Source organism: Arachis hypogaea, chromosome 16 (assembly GCF_003086295.3).
Source record: "Arachis hypogaea cultivar Tifrunner chromosome 16, arahy.Tifrunner.gnm2.J5K5, whole genome shotgun sequence".
In the NCBI taxonomy this organism is placed as follows: domain Eukaryota; kingdom Viridiplantae; phylum Streptophyta; class Magnoliopsida; order Fabales; family Fabaceae; genus Arachis; species Arachis hypogaea.
This window is the reverse complement of record NC_092051.1, coordinates 27,142,523-27,160,991: the sequence shown is the minus strand read 5'-3', so window position 1 is coordinate 27,160,991 and position 18,469 is coordinate 27,142,523. Positions and strand designations below refer to the sequence as shown.

Here is an 18,469-nt window from a genome sequence, read left to right as displayed (position 1 = left end):
ATAATGTTATACTTTTTATTATATGTTATTTTTAATAGAAAAAATTATAAAAATTTGAAAAATTACATTCTCCGTGTATACGTGTGTCTCCTAAATAGACCTCGCAGTCATTTTCACTTTACATAGTACCTACCAAAAAGGAGGGACTAGAATGAGAAATCAATTAAATAAATCTTGACCCAATGAAGGTTTTGCAAATCTATGTGCTGCTAGTTATTTTTTCTTTCTAGTTAATTATGATTGTTGATTGGGTCTCAACTCTCAATATATACATGAATCAGATGAATTGAATTGAATCACTATTTTTCCCGACAGTAGGGTCTTATATATATATATATTGAACAATAATTAATGTACCAAGTTTTTCCATTAAATCTTTTCAGTTCTTGCCACATATGACTCACGGGACCACTAACTTCCCCTTTCTTGCGATGGCGAAAATGGCCCATCATCTCAATGTGCAAAGTGACCAATTGTACAAGTAATGATTTTTAATTAATATTATTTATATAAGTAGATATCTAATATCTTACTCGGTTTACGTTAAAGCACATATATAATAAGTCTTTTTCTTTTGTCACTCTCAAATGTACAGCTCTTTTCTATCATAATCTCAAATAATTAACGCGATATGATTAATAAGACCAATTATTTAATGTAAACACAAACGAAACTTGATATATTTATACATATTTTAAACTAATACGTATGTCTATATATATACTGTTAATCAGAATGTTCTAATCAAATGGAAGAATATATAGGTAATACAAATTAAACGGCAATACTAATTATTATTACGTGTGGTCAAACAGTGAAAGGAAAATAAGGGGAAACTACCTCATCACAATGGAGAATAATCATCAATATGACTCATGCATAGTCTTCTAACTATTATTAATTAATAAATATATATATAAATGATAGATGTTTTGACAAATATCCTTTTTGTCCGCATCTTCATTATAATTGCCGTGTTTACAACCTTGATCACGCAGCAAAGAACAAAAAAAGCAAATGAAATTATCACATATTTGAATATTTAGACCTGAGTAATTAGGGGAGCCACTTAAATAAAAACACTTAAAACGATTTTTTTAAAAAAAATTTTAAGTAATTAAAATTTAATACATATAATTGATTAAATTATGTTATTTTTATTAAAATTAGATTAAATAAATTGATTTGGCTAAAATATCAGTAAATTATATTTTGAATCGGTCTAAATTAATATTTTTTTATAAAAAATAACTATAATATTTTTATTATAAAAAATGACTAAAATATTCTTATTATATATATATATATATATATGATTTTCCAACTGTCAATGGCTTGATTGATATCTTCGAAGCAAACTTCTTCTTTAAAGATATTGTGTTTGGAAAAAAGTTCCTCAGGCCAAGCCACTTTCTCAGTAAGGGGATTGGAGGAAGAATGGATTGGAGAGGTGGAGGAGGAAGACGGAGAAGAAAAAGAAAGTCATCTAGAAAGGGAGCGGAAGAGTTTAGACATATTTTCATAAAATCTTATATCATTGCCCTCTTTTGATTCAGAAAGAACATATATATTATCACTAAACTATCACTCAAATTTTTGAATTTGGGATTTTTAACTCTTTTTTTTTTATAATCCCTTAAATCCATAGCCACCAGGAGTTTTTACGTTCGAATCTTATCACCTTCAAAGACATCGTCAAATTAGCTTTATTACCCAAACTCCAGGGTCTTATTGCTACAGTCCCTTTGAGTGATAAGATTAAACAGCATGTACTTCCAGATTTAAAGCATTGTTTTCTTATGTACGAAATTTAAGAACATGAACAGTAAATAAGAACATGAACAGTAAATTCCCAGATCCATGAACCTCAGAGATAGTTTAATGATAATATTAATATTCCTACTTTTCCATCAGGCTCTGATACCAGATGTCCCAAAGCGGATCAAGGAGGAAAAGGGGAAGAAGGCGTGAAAATAAAAGTCAGTATGAATGCAGTATGATAGATGCAAGAACAAGAAAGTAAATATGAAGTTAGATGCAGCGATAGTCTGCACGCATATGCAGGTTAGTATGAAGTTAGATGTGGCAGTAGTCTGCACACATATGCAGATGTAGAAGCAGGAAATGTAAAATGAAGAACACGAAATTGAAGAACTAGATAAAACTTTTATTGAATGATTGAGATTGAAAAAGAAAGAAGAGGGAAGAAGAAGAGCTAGAGAGCTTACAAGGGAAATCTCAGAGCTTCTCTCTCTAACTTCTCTCTATATTGTGTAAACTGAAGGGTGCCTCTCCATGAGAATGAGGCCTCCTTTTATAATTGAAGATTTCATTGTTTCTACAGTACAGGTGAAGATAACCGGTACTATTTCTACAGTACAAGTTGATACAATTTTAATTTTTGTGATTTACATAAATTTTGAGATTAAAGACTAATCCTCTCCTAGGTCGATCCCAAAACAGTCGTCTTCATTATGATTATAACCGCTTGAGGATTCTGCTGACGAAGTAGGATCTTTTTTGTGTTTTTTATCTTCTTGGATCATCTGCATGATTTGCTGGAGATGTTTTGCTAGAGTTTCTTTTGATTGAGCCCCTATGAGGGCTGCAGCAATTTGGGCTTTCTAATTGAGAAACAAAGCCGTTTCTGGATCTGAAATCTTCTAACTATCGGGATTGGATTTGAACCATTCTCTGACCTTTTCTGGATAGGCCATTGATGAATCAAACTGAGACCACCATTTGACGTAACCATGCCTCTGCAAGATTGGAAATGATTTGGAGTGGTCTGATTTTGCATACTTGTATTGTCATGAGAATACCCATGCCAATGAAAAAGTTGAGAAAAATTTTAACATTACAGGAACACATGTTTCCTGACTGTTAAATTTTGATTGAAAAAGTTTATACCCCTCATTCGTAGGTGAGGGTAGAATTTCTGGGATTGGTCCAAAGAAGTCCCACCATTGGTAGAACCAATTTAGGAAAACATAATTGGTTTTTCTTTTAAAATAGATTAACCATGAATGTCTGTGCTGAGTATTTTGAAACCAAAATACTTTAGTCCAGGCTTCCATGTAGTCCCAATAATTAAAATCTATTGGGTCATAATTTTGAGAAAAATTTTTAGTTTTATTTAGATTGTTCCCAAATTGCTTTAGGGACAAAATTCTGAGGATCTGGATAGTTGAATAGGTTATAAAATCGGGATTAGTTTTGTCTTTGTAATGTTCAATAGATACCGAGTCAGTATCTATTAAGATGAATTCGTAAAATTGGCAGGTTTTGTTGGGTGCCAATGGCCTGAAGTGGAATCCAGTAGGAAAAATCTTTGGGACGACTTTGTTTGGTGAGCTATCCCAAAATTCAGGCTCCATATGGATAATGTTTGAGATTTTGTTTGTGGACATGTAATTGGTTTGGGCTTTCTGTGTTTTGGTGGTGATTGAGGATGTTTGGGGTGTTTGGGCAATAGCTTTTTCTTTTGGTTTTTGTATCACTATTTTTTGGTTGGCTATTTGGGATATCAGTTGAGATAAGTCAATTTCTTCATCTGACTCACTGCAAATGTCAGCCCAAGATTTTTTGTTGAGTTTTGTGAGACCTTGGTCCTATAGAGCCAGGAAGGTTTCGATTGGAAAGGCATAATCTGCCTTAGTTTGTTTGGATTGATTGGTTGTTGGTTCAATTGGTTGTTGGACTGGGCCTTTGGAGGATTGTTGGGTAGGTTGTTGGATAGATGACTCAGTTGGGGTGCTAAGACCCTGATTTTCTGATTGACCCAGGTAGGGCTAGGCGAACGCCTCTGCCTCTAGCAGAGGCTAAAGTTGCCTTTCTAGGCATTGTTGTATCCTTGCTTGTCTCCCTGCAGATATTCACGTGTGAGAAAGTCAAGGAAAGAATTTGAGTTACCCTTGATGTGCTCAATATCAAAATCAAAAACACTTAAAATGGCTTGCCATCTGGTAAAAATTTATTTTGATGCAAGGTTTTTAACATCATTTTGTAAATCATCTTTGGCCGATTTGCAATCAACTCGAACTAAAAATTTTTGATTGAGTAAATCAGACTGAAATTTTGTGATACACAAAACGATGGCTAAAATTTCTTTTTTGATGGTAGAATAGCTCTGTTGAGTACTATTCCAATGCTTTGATGTGAATGCAATGATACATTCTTTACCATGCAGTTTCTGTTTCAAGATACCACCATATCCTAAGTCAGATGCATCTGTTTCAACAATTTTGAATGCATGAGGAACAGGTAGGTAAAGGCAAGGAAGATTCCGAACTTTGGTTTTGAGAAATCTAATAATGTCAGAATGTTTTTCCGTCCATGGCGGAGGATTTTTCTTAAGCCTATCATGAAAAGACTTAATGAGATTGTTAAGATTTGGGATGAAGTCCGAGACATAATTAAGGCATCCTAGGAACCTGATGTATTTGCATCTTTGCTATATTAGCTAGTTAGTTTAAGTAGTTTTAGTTTAGTTTCATTCATTTTCTTTGGAATAAACAAGCATTTTAATGATTTTTATCTCCATGCATTTATGAACCAAGAACTAGGTAAAATTTGGCATAATCCATGCAAATGATTCAAGGAGTTTACAAATGAATGAGTATGAATGAATCTCTTGAAATTGATTGCATGGAATGGCAATACTTTGAGATAATTTCTTGGGTTAATGATAGGTAATGAAGCAACAAGACAATGGAGCAAGAATTGGAGCAAGAAAGATTGGGGACATAGCAAGCTTGGCAAGGAGGAAGAGACTTGGGCTTTGCCAACGTGCATTATCACTTGAGTGTTTGGCAATAACGCCAAGTAGCCCTGGAAGGTGAATTTGAAGCCTCAAGCAAGTTGCCAACTTGAATTTACAATGGCGTGTTTGAGGGGAACGCCAACAATCCAAGGCAAGCCAAGAAGAGCGGGTTGGCACGTTGCCAACTCCCCAAACTACTAGCATGGTCCATAGCAACGCCAGAGAGCAAAACTTGGAAGGAAACAGCTCCCTAGCACGTTGCCAATGCCACCAACAAGGGCGTGTTTGGTGACAACGCCAGCAGCAAGATGGCTTGGATAGGAAGGGTGTGAAGCACGTTGCCAACGCCAAGTTCTGAAGACGTGTTCCTTGGCAATGCAGCAAGCAACCTTGGAGGGCAACCTCTAGCCTCGAGCACGTTGTTCACCCTTGGTAACAAGGATGTGTTTGAAGGCAACGCCAGCAACAACGCCAAGAGCAAGATCTTGAGCCAACCAAGAGCTCGAGCACGTTGTCCACCTTTGGTAACAAGGGCGTGTTTGAAGGCAACGCCAGCAACAACGCCAAGAGCAAGATTTTGGGCCAACCAAGAGCTCGAACATGTTGTTGCCTTGGGTATGAACTAGAGTGTCCATCAACAATGTCCAACAATGCAAGGCAGCACTGGAGAGTGAATCTGGGCGTTGCCAACTTGGAGAAAGGAGGCGTGTTCCTTGGTAACGCAAGCAAGCAAGGATGCTGGGCCAAGGAAGAGCTCGAGGAAGTTGCCAACTTGAGGATGAACTGGCGTGTTCATCAATAACACCATGGGCAATATTCTGGGCCAACCAAGAAGCCAGCACGTTGCCAACTTGGAGGAAAGGGTGCGTGTCCAGCAACAACTTCAACAAACTTGGCAGCCTAACCTTACCTTCTTAAATGGAGTATATCTTGAGCTACAAAGCTCCAAATGAGGTGATTTCAGTGGCATTGGAAAGTAAGGATCAAGAGCTTTCCAAGCATATATGACACTACATGGTGAATACTAAATTTGAGGGAGAAACTTGGCCCAAAAGTGCATAGATGAACATAGTATCAACCTGTAGTAAAGCCAGCTTGACCTTGTCACCTTCAATAGAGTATATCTTGAGCTACAAAGTTTCAAATGAGATGATTCCAATGGCATTTAAAAGTAGACATCCAGAGCTTTCCAACCATATATCATAGTGTGGGGTTGGCATTCATTTGAAGCTTCAAAAACTGGCTTCATTTAGAGCTTCAGAATCTGAGCACGTTGGCAACGCTGGAAACAAGGGCGTGTTCACCAAAAACGTGTGCGATTTTGGCAGGATGACCTTACCCTCTTCAATGGAGCATAACTTGAGATACAGAGATCTAATTGACATGCTTTCAATTGTGTTAGAAAGCTGACATCCAGAGCTTTCCAACGATATATAATAGTTTATAGTGAAGCATGAAATGGAAGCTCAAATCAGAGTCATCTTTAGGCCCCAAAAATAAGAACATGAAGTTGAAATTCAAGGAGGCATGAATGAGCCCAAAGAAGGCATCGAGCATGTTGCCAACGTGCTAGCAAAGGGCATGTTCATCAGAACCTCTGGAGTTGAGGTTTGTCAAGGATATAGTCTGGGAACTTTTCTGCAAACAAAATTGATCTTTTGATAGGGGTTATTGTTCCTTGGGAAATCATATGACCAAGAAAACGAATTTTTGTTTGGAAAAGGATAATTTTTTATTTTGAAACCGCAAGTCTGTTTTTTTGGATGATGTACATAAAAGTTTTAACATGTTTGAAATATTTTTGTAAAGTTTGAGAGAAGATTAATACATCATCTATGTAGACAATTGCAAAGTTTGAATATGGGTTAAAAATATCATTCATTATTTTTTAAAATTTCGATGGGACAGTTTTCAGACCAAACGGCATTACATTCCATTCATATTGACCAAATGGGACTGTAAAAGCAGTTTTATATCTATCAGATTCTTCAATCTGGATTCGCCAAAAACCGGATTTCATATCAAACTTTGAAAAGATATTTGCTGAATTTAACCTATTGAGTAAATCTTTTTTGTTTGGGATAGGATAACGAATCCACTGTAAAGCTTGATTCAACGGTTTGTAATTGATGACAAGCCTGGGAGTTCCTCGTTCTATCTCAGCTTGCTTATTGACATAAAAGGCTGAGCAAGACCAAGGACTCTTGCTAGGGCAAATTAATCCCTTATCCAAAAGATCATTAATTTCCTTTTGACAATGCTGCAAAAGCTGCTCATTTATTTGAATGGGGCGAGCTTTTGTAGAGATTTTTTATTCTTTAAAACCTTTTTCGTAGGGAAGATCAATAATGTGTTCTTTCCTATTCCAGAAGGCATGAGGCAGATCAGAACAAATAGACTTTTCAATTTGATTGGAAAGATATTTTATTTTATCTTAGACTTTTGGTAGAGAAAGTTGTGATTCAAGGGTTTTAAAAGAGATTTCTTCTTTCAAAAAACAAATTTGTTTGGTCTTGGATTCAATTAGGTTTAAAGATTTTTGGGTTGGTGAATCTAGGAACTCAAAGAAGGTTACCTGTCCTCCCACAAAAGAGGTAAGTCCAGGAAAATTCACTAGGTAAAGAAACAAAAGGATTATGAAAGGTGTCCCAATACTACATCGTTTTTTATATCCTTTGCTATGATAAAATTAGTGGGAATCCTAAGATTACCCTTTTCAACAAAAGCATCGGTTAATTTGAATTTGATATTTAGTCTTTCACCCGTTATCGAGCTAAGACGTTCAGTAGTCTTTTCAAAATATTTTGTGGGGATCAAACCTTCCTTAATACAATTTGAATCTGCACCTGAGTCAAAAAGTGCGATGGTTTCAAGAACGAAATCTTTAACGACAATTCGGATATGAATACGATGTTTCATAAAAGAGAACACATTTATTATTCTTAGGATTTCTTTTCCCTCATTGTCGTTAGGAATTTCACTTTCTTGTTTTTTAGAAAACTCAGTTTGGTTTATAAGAGGATCAAGTTCTTCATCACCGGATTCTTCCTCTTGCATTAATTGTGAGAGAATGAGTTGATGATTGTCTTGATTTCTTTTGATTTCCTGGATTTCCCTTTTAAGGTTGTTAACCTCAGTCTGGAGATCCTGAATGGTTATGGGACGAATAACTTATTTTTCTAATTTTTTGAAAATGGGTTTGACATCATATTTATTGTTAAGGACCAAATTTTTGGGCTTTTTCTCTTTTTGTAAAGATCTTTTTAGTTTCAAGAGGAAGTCTTTCTTTTGTTCTGGATTGTCAATAGCTTCGATAGCATCAAATAAGAGATCTTGGTCTTTGGATAAAACACTAATTTGCTTGACCTTAGAGTCTGAGGATGATTCAATATCATCTACTTAGATATTATTGATATCATCCGAAGATTCTTGCCCAGAGTCATCATCTGAACTTTTAATTAAAAGATTATTAATCTGGTCCTCAATATGAGGATCAAGGTTTAGATTATTAATCTTTCTTTTTAACCTACAGTATTTGCTAACATGTCCTGGTTTTTTACATGTATAGCAAATAATGGGGTTTTTCTGTGGGTACTTTTGAAAATTCTTTTGAAAATTTTTCTCATTTTTAGAGTTTTGAAAACCTTTTCTAGGTCTCCTGAAATTCTTTTCAGGATTGGGCTTGAAAACTTTTTTATTGGATGATCTTTTAGATTTCCTCGGATGGCAAGCGGGAAGACCAAATTGTTCACAGAAGGTTCTCAAATCGATACGATTTTGTGTTTTCTCTCGAGTAAGTTGTCGTTGGATTTTTTCATCTTGACAAATCTTTAGAGCAACTTTTTAGATGAAAGAAATAAGTTGGCCATAACTTAACTCGTCATAGGGTATTATCTCGTCCGGAGTTAAGCTGCGAATTTTGTCCCTTACTTTATCTCCCAGGGATTTGGGAAGTCCTGCAAGAAATTTTTCTTTTCAAAAAGGTTGTTGGCTATCTTCTCTGGTATAGACCCTTGTAAGAAAGGTGTCCTTATACCATCGAAAGTCAGACAGAGTTTTGCATATGAGATTGGAAAGTAATTCTGCAGAATGGTCTTTCCAAAGAGATGGGTCACCTATGAAGTGGCTAGCTATGGTGAAGATTAAGGTATTGACAGCATCAGGGATAGGTTCTTCATCGTCTCTAATGATGGGTTCGTTTTGATCATTAAATTTTATGGCAGAAAAGATAGACAGTTTTTGAACATTAAAAAGGTAGTTATCCCACCATCCTTTGAGTTGGCCAGAGAATCCAGAAACAATAACATTGACTATTGCTTCTTCAGAGGTTTCATGAGCAGCTTGATAGGTTGTGCCTACCATGGTCATATGTTGAAGCATGCTCATGATGTTGTATTCTGTTTTGCCGTCTGTATTTCATTCATAGATATTATTGGCATTGAAGCTGACAAAACCCAGTTCTCTTTCTTCGAGAGCTAGATCTGGTGCTGAGACACGATTATAACCGTATGCAGAAGGTTTGGTTAGACCCTTCCACTTGGTTATAGAGTTGGTCATAATTGGGCTAACTTTGAGGGATGATTTGCCCGAATCTTCATTCTAATCAGAGGAAGATTCACTGGAATCATTACCAAGGGCATTAATGGCCTTGGATGAGCGAGTTTGAATACGAGAAGTAGACTCACCAGAGTTTGTAGGAGTTTCAGGGACAGTAATAAAACGATTTAAGAGTTGGTCAATCTTTTGCATGACTTCTGAATCACTAGATTGTTGTTTTAAAATGGAGGTTTTAAGACTTTGCTTTGCCCTGCTACTTATTTTGAAAGGTTTGAAAATGGGTTTTTTCATGGATTTAGAAGTAGAGATTTCAGGAATGTTTTTTGAAGACAAAAGAGATCCTGAAGATGAAAGGTTGTCACCCAGACATTGTAAAAATCTTTTGGTATAATTTGACTGTTCAATAAGATTTTTAATATCTTTTGGGGCGACAACTTCATCCACATTTTTGGTTTTGAATGAGGAGGCCATAACTGGGTTATGTCCTTCCGTATTTGAAATAATAAAGGCTCCTTTTGGACAAAACTCAGATCTGACTAAATTCTCATCTTTAATTTTCCAAGTTGAAATAACATTTGCTGAAAAAGAAGTTTGTTTGTTTTTGAAAGGATAATCAATGTCATTTTTTATGGAATAAGCATGAAACCATTCAAAGAAAGGAATATGCATTTTAACATCATTGAGAAAATTATAGTACTTTTCTTTGAATGACGAAATTTGAGCAGTTGTATACGTTCGTAAATACCATTCTCTGTGGAGGTCATACTCCTCAGAGTAAAGGTTTTTACGTAAAGCTTCTCTGTTTATAACAAATTATGTGCTACTCATTGGGCACCATAGAAGAGTATGTTAGAGATTGAATGGAAGATTCTACTTCAACATCATCATCGGTTTGGTAAACTGCTTGAGAAATGTTTGAATTATTTTGTAATCCCGAAATATGAATTTCAGAATTTACAAGTCTTGAAATTTTTGAAAACTGAGATTGAGAAGTCACTGAAAAAGATCTTCTTGCTGAAGCAAAATCATTAGATGTTCCTGCTTCAGATCTAGAGGAAAAAGAGTTTCGTCTATCAAAGAAAATCTCTACTTTCTCCGATTCATCCTGTTTTATCTCTCGTAAGAGAGGTGCTTGTCTAGGATGGGTAGGAATGGCTCGATCAATTGACCATGACTCAGGAAGGTCAATTTCATCCCACCTAATGAGCCTTGGGACCGTGACATTGGCCTTTGTCATGTCTGTGACAAACAAAGTGGTTTCACGGTCTTGGGATTTAAGAAGGACTCTGGAATTACAAGTGTTCATGACCTTGTATTGAATCCTATAGATTAAAGTGGCTGGGATGGATCCTTCCTTCATGTTAAGACCATGAATTCGGATGTTAAGAAAAATGGAGTCGAGGATGTTGACATCTAACAGACTGACTGTTTTATTTGGGAAACAGTTGAAATAAATCGGACCGTGTCCAAGGCTTGTTTCAACTGTTCCGATTAAGGAATCTTAAAAATCATTGTGCCTAGTGTCTCTAAGGCACATGAGGATAGAGGCATTCAAACCTTCTCGAATGAGAGGTTTGACGGTGACCTGGACACACCCTATGTGAAGATATCTGTAGCGACGGGCATGCTGCTCTTCTGCACTCCAAGATCTCACATGCTTTTCCTGCCTCTTCCTCCACACAATACATATTAATCACCATCAACTTTCCATAGTTAATTTTCAACACTGACATTATTACCTTAAACCCTTGTAGAAGCCTCTTATAGTTTGCTACGGATTCTATATCATTGGAAAAAAATAAGATTGTGTCATCTGCGAATTGTAGATGAGTGAGACAAATCATATTCTTTCCAACCTCAAGTGGTATAACTTGTCTTGCATTCTGAAGTCCTCCCATCATGCTACTTAAGACTTGCCCCAGCAACACAAACAGGAATGGCGAAAAGGGATCCGCTTATCTTAAACCTCTATGAAGTTTAAAAGTCTTCTGTTGAACCCCATTAACTAGTACTGTCATCGAAGTTGTAGATAAGCACACTACAAGAAAATCTGAATTTTGCTACGCTTTGAAAGCGTGGAAAAAAGTGGGAAAAAGCGTAGCGATAGCTTTTCGCCACGCTTTTTGAGTAACCGGCATGTTTTTGAAAGGGTCACATATGCTAGTGTGCCAGTTGCTTTATCGCCACGCTTTTGGTGACCTATGGCCACGCCTTTTTTGTCGCCACGCTTTTACCTATTACCACGCTTTTAAGCGTGGCCGTACGTGATAGGATATGGCTACACTTTTAAAGCATGCCAGTAGCTAGATACGGCTACGCTTTTAAAGCGTGACAATAGCGAGAGATATGATTACGCTTTTAAAGGGTGCCAATAGCTAGAGATACATCTATGCTTTTAAATTGTGGCAAAGTCGCAAGAGATATGACTATGCTTTTAAAGCGTGCCAGTAGCTAGAGATATGGCTACGCTTTAAAGCGTGGCGAAAGGTGGCTGCTCTACGGAATAGCTACGCTTTTAAAGCGTGGCTATAAGTTTGTTCAAGTTTAATTTTTTTAATCTTCTTAATAAAACCTAACAAAATTCATAGATAATATAAAATTTAGACAATATAAAACCTTTATAACAATTTTAATTACTATTAACAATATAAAATCTTCATAAACTTGTACACCAAATATAGTGGTTGATCACATGACAAGGTCTAACAAAAAATCAAAGTGATAACAACTACCCATGAATTTGTAATACATGCATTACAATTCCAACAACTATTACATTATCTACTTTCTTTACATACTTAATTACAAATATGAAACTTCATGATTACTGATCATCCATCGTGAGCGAAGTTGTTTTCACTACTGCCCTGCATAATTTTAAATATTGTTGTGTTAGTACATAGATTGAAAACCACGCAGTATTCACAATATTTATCATTTTGGCATGAATAAATACTACACTATCTCTCTTCAATATCTCTCTATGACAAAGAACAATAGAGTAAAAATTATGTATAAGTCTTATTCACTTAACCTACTTTTAAAAAAGCAGAAATATCTCTCCAAAATAAAGAGTAATCAACAGTACACAACCAAAAAATTCAACAACCAACAATGTATATTTAGCCAACAACAATAGCATGAACTACAAACAGAAAATTCAACATGGAAAATGAAAACAAGGAAGTGACCACTTTTATTCTTTTTATCAGTATCTCTCTATAACAATAATATGAAAAAGATAGTTACTTACAGCATCTTTGGGTGGAATATGACTTGATTCGGAAGAGCGAGGAGTATTTCTTGGTCTTCTACTTGAGGCATCCAAAGAAAAATTTTGGGCAGCTCGCACTAAGGCTGCTACCTCTTCTTTCACTCATTCCAAGGTTGATTTGGTACACCAATACCTTTAATAAACCACATACACCATCAATCTTCTTCTCTAATGATGAGACCTTCTTGTTGTATTCAACTTTGACTTGGCGAATCTCCTCATCTTTTTTAAGAGAGCTTCTTGTAATCGAAGCCCCATAACAACGAAGTCGACCTCGTTGGTCCTTTCCTAACACTCCTACAAATGCTTCCTCATCGTTTTCCCTGCCTCTATATAGTTTTAAAGTTCAATCTATCAAAAGTAACAACCAATAAAATACAAAGCATGAGAAATAACTTTAACTCACTATAAATAGAAATAAAAATAACTTTAAAGCATATATTGTACAAATCTAAATACAAATACAAATAACTCACAATTGTGGTTTGTGTTTTAGCATCAATTTCTTTTCCTTTTTTACTTGTGCGAGTTGCTATGAAAACTTCAGCCCTTGATAATTCTTCACCGCTCTCTTTAGAGTCGCGCTAGAGTACATAGAGAAAAATTTACATGAAGCATACGAACTAGACAACTACAACATGAATATAAAGGAGAAATTACAAAAAACTAAGTTATATTACCAGCTATTTGTGCACTATTCTAACATTTGTGAATTCCATTCGATGAGGACATGTTTTCTTTGACATATTTTCAATATTCTTAGCAGACATAGCCTAAATATAAACATGAAGAAGAGATAATATTATTCTTAGCAGACATCAAAATCATATCAAGTTTAATAACATAAAGACCATTATCCATCAAAATGCGCATTTCATTATCCACCCCTACCATTTCTCCCCGAAACCCATACTCTTCAATACCCTCTCCACAAAACTAACCCTATCATATGGCTTTTGGTAGTCCAATTTGATAACCCAACCTGTATTTTTAGTCTTCTTTACCCAATTCACCACTTCACACGCAATTAGAGCTTCATCCACTATCTTTCTTCCACTTACAAATGTCGATTGTTTTCCCCCACTAATCCTACCATTAGTGGCTACAACCTCTTTAAAAGCATCTTGGAAATAACTTTATACACACATCGTATCATACTAATAGATTTATAGTCATCCAGATCGTTCAACCCCCCTTTCTTGTGTGCCAGAGCAACCCACTTCAGATTTGTCTTGAGAGGTAGGTTGCTATGTTTAAAGAAGTCCTCCACCATAGCACACAAATAATTACCAACCACCTCCCATAATTTCTTGATTGCCTTAAAATTGAATGCATCCAGTTCTGGTGCCCTTGACGGTTCACAATCCCATACTGCTTCTTTTATTTCCTCTTTTGTCGGCATTCTTTCCAGCCACTGTACCTAAGAGTTTCTAATCTTGTTCACTAGTGTCTCATCAAATCTCACCTTTAAAAACTGCTCTCAATATACAAATTAAGGATGGCAAAGCCTGTGCCATAACACTACAATAAAAACACCCATTCAGCCACACTTTTTTTAAGCTATATTTGAAAAACGTAGCCTATTCTTAGAATAGGCTACGCTTTTTCGCATGATGCCCTTTTATAAGAGAATAGAAAATACTATTGAGGCATCACTTTAAAAGTGTCTCCTTAGATATTTTAAATATCACTTATAAAGTGTAGCCGTATCTGAATAGCTTTGGGTACACTTTTTAAACCAAAGAGAGCGCTTTTAAAAAGTAACCCATTTGTTATCTTTTGGGTGCACTTCAGAAGCGTCTCCTAATGTCAAGAGTGCCAAATACACGCGTTTTGGGCATAGGCCTGGACACTTGGTGAATTTTTTTTGTTTTTCCCTTTCACCAAAAGACATACACTTCATTTGTGCGCTCATCACCCTTCGCCATCGGAAAGGTTTTGCCACTCAGCTCACCTCATTCGCGCCCTACTCACCTTCGTCACTCACTGTCGTGACTCACCGTCGTCGCTCACCCTCACTCACCACTCACCACTTCGCCAGTCACCATCACTTCGCCCTTCTGCATTGACCGTCGCTACGCGCTCACCATCATTGTCTCGGCGCGCTCACAGTCATCATCTCGGCGCTCAGCATCGTCCTCTTTGTGCTCACCGTCGTCGAAAAGGTATGTATTAATTATCATGGTTCTGAAATTTAAGAGGTTTAGGGTCTTTAATTTGGGGGCCAGTTGTCACCGTCTGTGGCGCAGGTGAACTCGTACCCAACTGTTCGAGTACTTCGTGGAATCAATGGTGCTTGCCATCAAATGTGCAATCCAACAGCCCTGTTCGAGGTTTAGCATTACTCTTTCTTTTAGTTGCATTGTCGTAGCTACTGGTTTAAGCTATGTACCTATCTTATTTTAATTTAACTTTTTTTCACAAGACAGTTATAAGAAATGCTTGATTACAAGTAAAGCAAGTTGATTCCTTAGTGCCAAACAGAGTTGGAGTTTTGGTTCCAATTTTAGATTTGTCTTCAGGGATTATTGAGTAACTTTTTAACTTTGAATTTGCTAGTATATTTCTTATAGGAAGGGCGTCTTTGGAAATTGAGAAGGGTATATTAAATTGTGACTAAAAGAAAACCTTTTTACTAGTATACTTTGTAGTAGGATTTATTGTAACTTTAAATCTCTCAATGATTTTTATTGTTGCTTTATAATGTGGAGGCTGTTGTGAGTTATGAGATTGGAGTCATTTTCAGGTTTGATTTTCATTTATTTAATTTTCTATAGTGAATGTGATTTCTTTTCAAGTAGATGCTTCTCTATGTGGATGAGAAGAAAATAGCAGCTTATTTTTCCAATGATTGTTATGGTATTTAATTAAACTGATATAATCTACAATGCAATTTTTTGTACCTTTGACTATTGTATCAACATGTAGACAACCTCTCCACTGAATCTGTTGCTCAGATATTTAGAAAAAAGAAGCCCAAGAAGTAAAACTCAAACTTGTTTACAATTTCATAATTACTAAGGGCCTATTTTGATCATCCCTTATTTTGATGAACAAGTTCTCATGAAAAAGGATTGGTATAAGAAGTGAGGACCTAGAAGATTCATTGGAGTTGTTGATAAAGGGTTGTAGCATGTCCCTTTCATTTCCAAGGTTTGTGATTCCAGCAACAATCTATGGTATTTCGGTTCTGTCCCATCAGTATTTTACTAATGATTTCTTTGATTTTCAGGGTAAAATTTGAAACTTATGCTATAAAATATTTGAAGTTTACATTACTAGACAAAATACATTCTCATTTGCATTAATATATATCGTTCATTTCAACTTGTGCCAGTCATATTTGGGATGTTTGTGTACAAGGCTGCAGTTCTAATTCAAGTTTATAGAGACAATGAAGACTTGCAATTAGTATTTCCAGAAAATGACTTACTCAATTGAATGATATTTTATTTGAAGGAAAATGAAGAGAGCTACAACCAAAGCTATTCACTGCTTAAAGTCCTTCAAAAATTTTAATGGTTGAGGCCATTGTTGGCATAGTTAGAGTTGGTCAATTGGTTCTAATAATTGCCAGAGGATGCAGCTTTGATATGTCTATGTTTTATTTTGTTCATTCTAATTTAAGATTCCAATCATAGTTCTCTATTAATGAACTGAGTTTGATTGAGTTGCAAAAGTAATATATGTAATGTAATATGAATGCAGGCAATAATTAGGAATGTGACATGGCTTCTACATTATTTTTGGAATGTACACAATTAGCATGTTTATTTGATTCTCGATTTGGTAGTGAATTTGTTTGAAGTTATTTATTATGATGATGAATTGTTGATTTGCTGCAGATTGAGCATTAAGATCCAGTTGCATCTGATGCATTCCATGAATAGTAACCGCCAATGATTCAGATCGAGTCTCCATTTGGAACTGGGAACACCGTCAATGCTGCTCTGCTCTCTGCTCGCCCAGTCTTCGTCATTGTCTTTATAAGTAAGTGATATGCATTCAAAATACCTGGAAACTTTTAATGATGTTAAAGTTTAAGATTGATTTGAATATTGATCCATTTGCTTGATCTAAATATCTATTGACATGTTATAATTTTTTAGATGTTGTTCTTTGTTATTATTATCAAAGTCTCTGTTGCAATGGTGGATTATGTAAATTTGATTAAAGTGTTGTCAGAATTTTGTTGAAAATTGACAAAAAGAGGTAAGAATTAGGATGTTAGAATTGAATTTGTGACTAATTGAATGATGCTGTGTTTGATTTATTGAATGATGATGCCAAAAATTCTGTTTGTTAGAGTGCAGAATTTGTTGAAAGGCTAAAAACCAAGTTTCGGACAGTACTTTGTGAACAAAACTGGGAGCAATCTAGCTCCTCAAAATGAGTAAAATTATTTTTATATGAAATCTTGAGATGTCTAGATTGTTTCCCTAAATTTTTGAAATTTTCCAATGTGTGATTTGGGAGATATGATTTTTAGAAAATGGTTATTTTCTGCAGAAACAATGCTGTCTGAATTCTGGAACAGCAACATCAAAACCACATATCTCAATACTCTGAAATTTTTTGAAGGTGAAACAAAAAAGAGGTGAAATATTAGGATGTCTAGTATTTTATGTCCAAATTTTAGGAGAATTCGAGTTTTGTAGAGAAAGTTGTGTCTTCTGAAAACAGGGCTGTTCACTGTTGTGATGGCACCCTTTTCTTAAAACAAAACTATATTTTGAGAGGCATAACTTTTTCTAGAGAAGTGAAAATGCTCTGGGACTTGAACTGAGTGAAATATGGGTAAGTCTAGTTCAACCACACCAAAATTTAGGAGAATTCAACCGAAGATGGATTTTATATGATTTTTCTAAATTGGTTACTGCTTGCTGTTTTTCTGAAGTGTACTAAATCAGTAGTCGGTTTTTAAAAAACATATAAAATTAAATAATAATATATTAGGGTTTCTTTTACTCCATTTTTTATATGTATAATATATTAGGTATATGTATAATATGTTATATCTCTTATATTTGTATATGGTCTCATCTCTTGAAATTTTACCTGGCAACGAACAAGTTGAAACTTTTGGTTGAAGCTTCTAAGAAGACTTTGTCAAAACAAAAATAATAGTGTTATGAGAAGGTACAATATACACTTTTCATTATTCTTTTCATATTATGATTGTGGCAAGCTATTAATTCATGTGTAAATTCACTTTGCTTGTTTTGTTATTTTTGAAGTTGTAATTTGACTTTTCAACTGTAGTTGAATGAGTGATTTTCTTGTAGTGAGAAAATTAATATGTTAATTATTTTTTTCTTGTTGCACTTTTTTCAAATCATAATTATTTTTCTATATAATTATGCAGGATAATTCTGGAGATATGAATGAAGATTGAGATATTTATCATGATAGTTTATTGGCAAAGATAGAGTGTTCGAAATTGAAAGATGTATGGTTGATGATGATGTTTTTTATTATTAGAAGATACATTTATATGATATAATATTTTAGTTTTTCCTAATTTATTAGTAGTAAACTCTAAGTACATTATATGAGTATGCTTATTCTAGTTTGAGATGTATGAATACTCAAAATTATGATCATCCCAATATTTTTGGTTCATTATATAATTATATTTTGTTTTAGGATAATTTTTATTATTTAAAGATTATTGTATGGTATTATTATATATGTATTTATTTTATTTTATAATAATTAACTAATTTAATTAAAAATACAGGATTATATATATAATTATATTCTCAAATATTATATTTTAGATAAAAAAATTATTAGAAATTTCTGTTTATATATATATATATATATATATATATATATAGAAATTTAAAAAAATGAGGGATAAAAGGCTACACTTA

At 34.9% G+C, this 18,469-nt stretch overlaps 1 long non-coding RNA gene across 2 annotated transcripts; it reads left to right on the top strand.

Moving 5' to 3' along the window:
- The first annotated feature begins 14,418 nt into the window (after nucleotides 1-14,418).
- On the top strand, nucleotides 14,419-18,196 carry LOC140179939 (uncharacterized). Of its 2 annotated transcripts, XR_011874131.1 has the most exons (5): nucleotides 14,419-14,758; nucleotides 14,843-14,926; nucleotides 15,652-15,746; nucleotides 16,439-16,583; nucleotides 17,959-18,196. It is a non-coding gene; the product is annotated as an uncharacterized lncRNA (long non-coding RNA). The 2 variants fall into 2 exon arrangements; XR_011874130.1 differs by having other exon boundaries at nucleotides 14,843-15,746.
- Nucleotides 18,197-18,469: the final 273 nt, after the last annotated feature.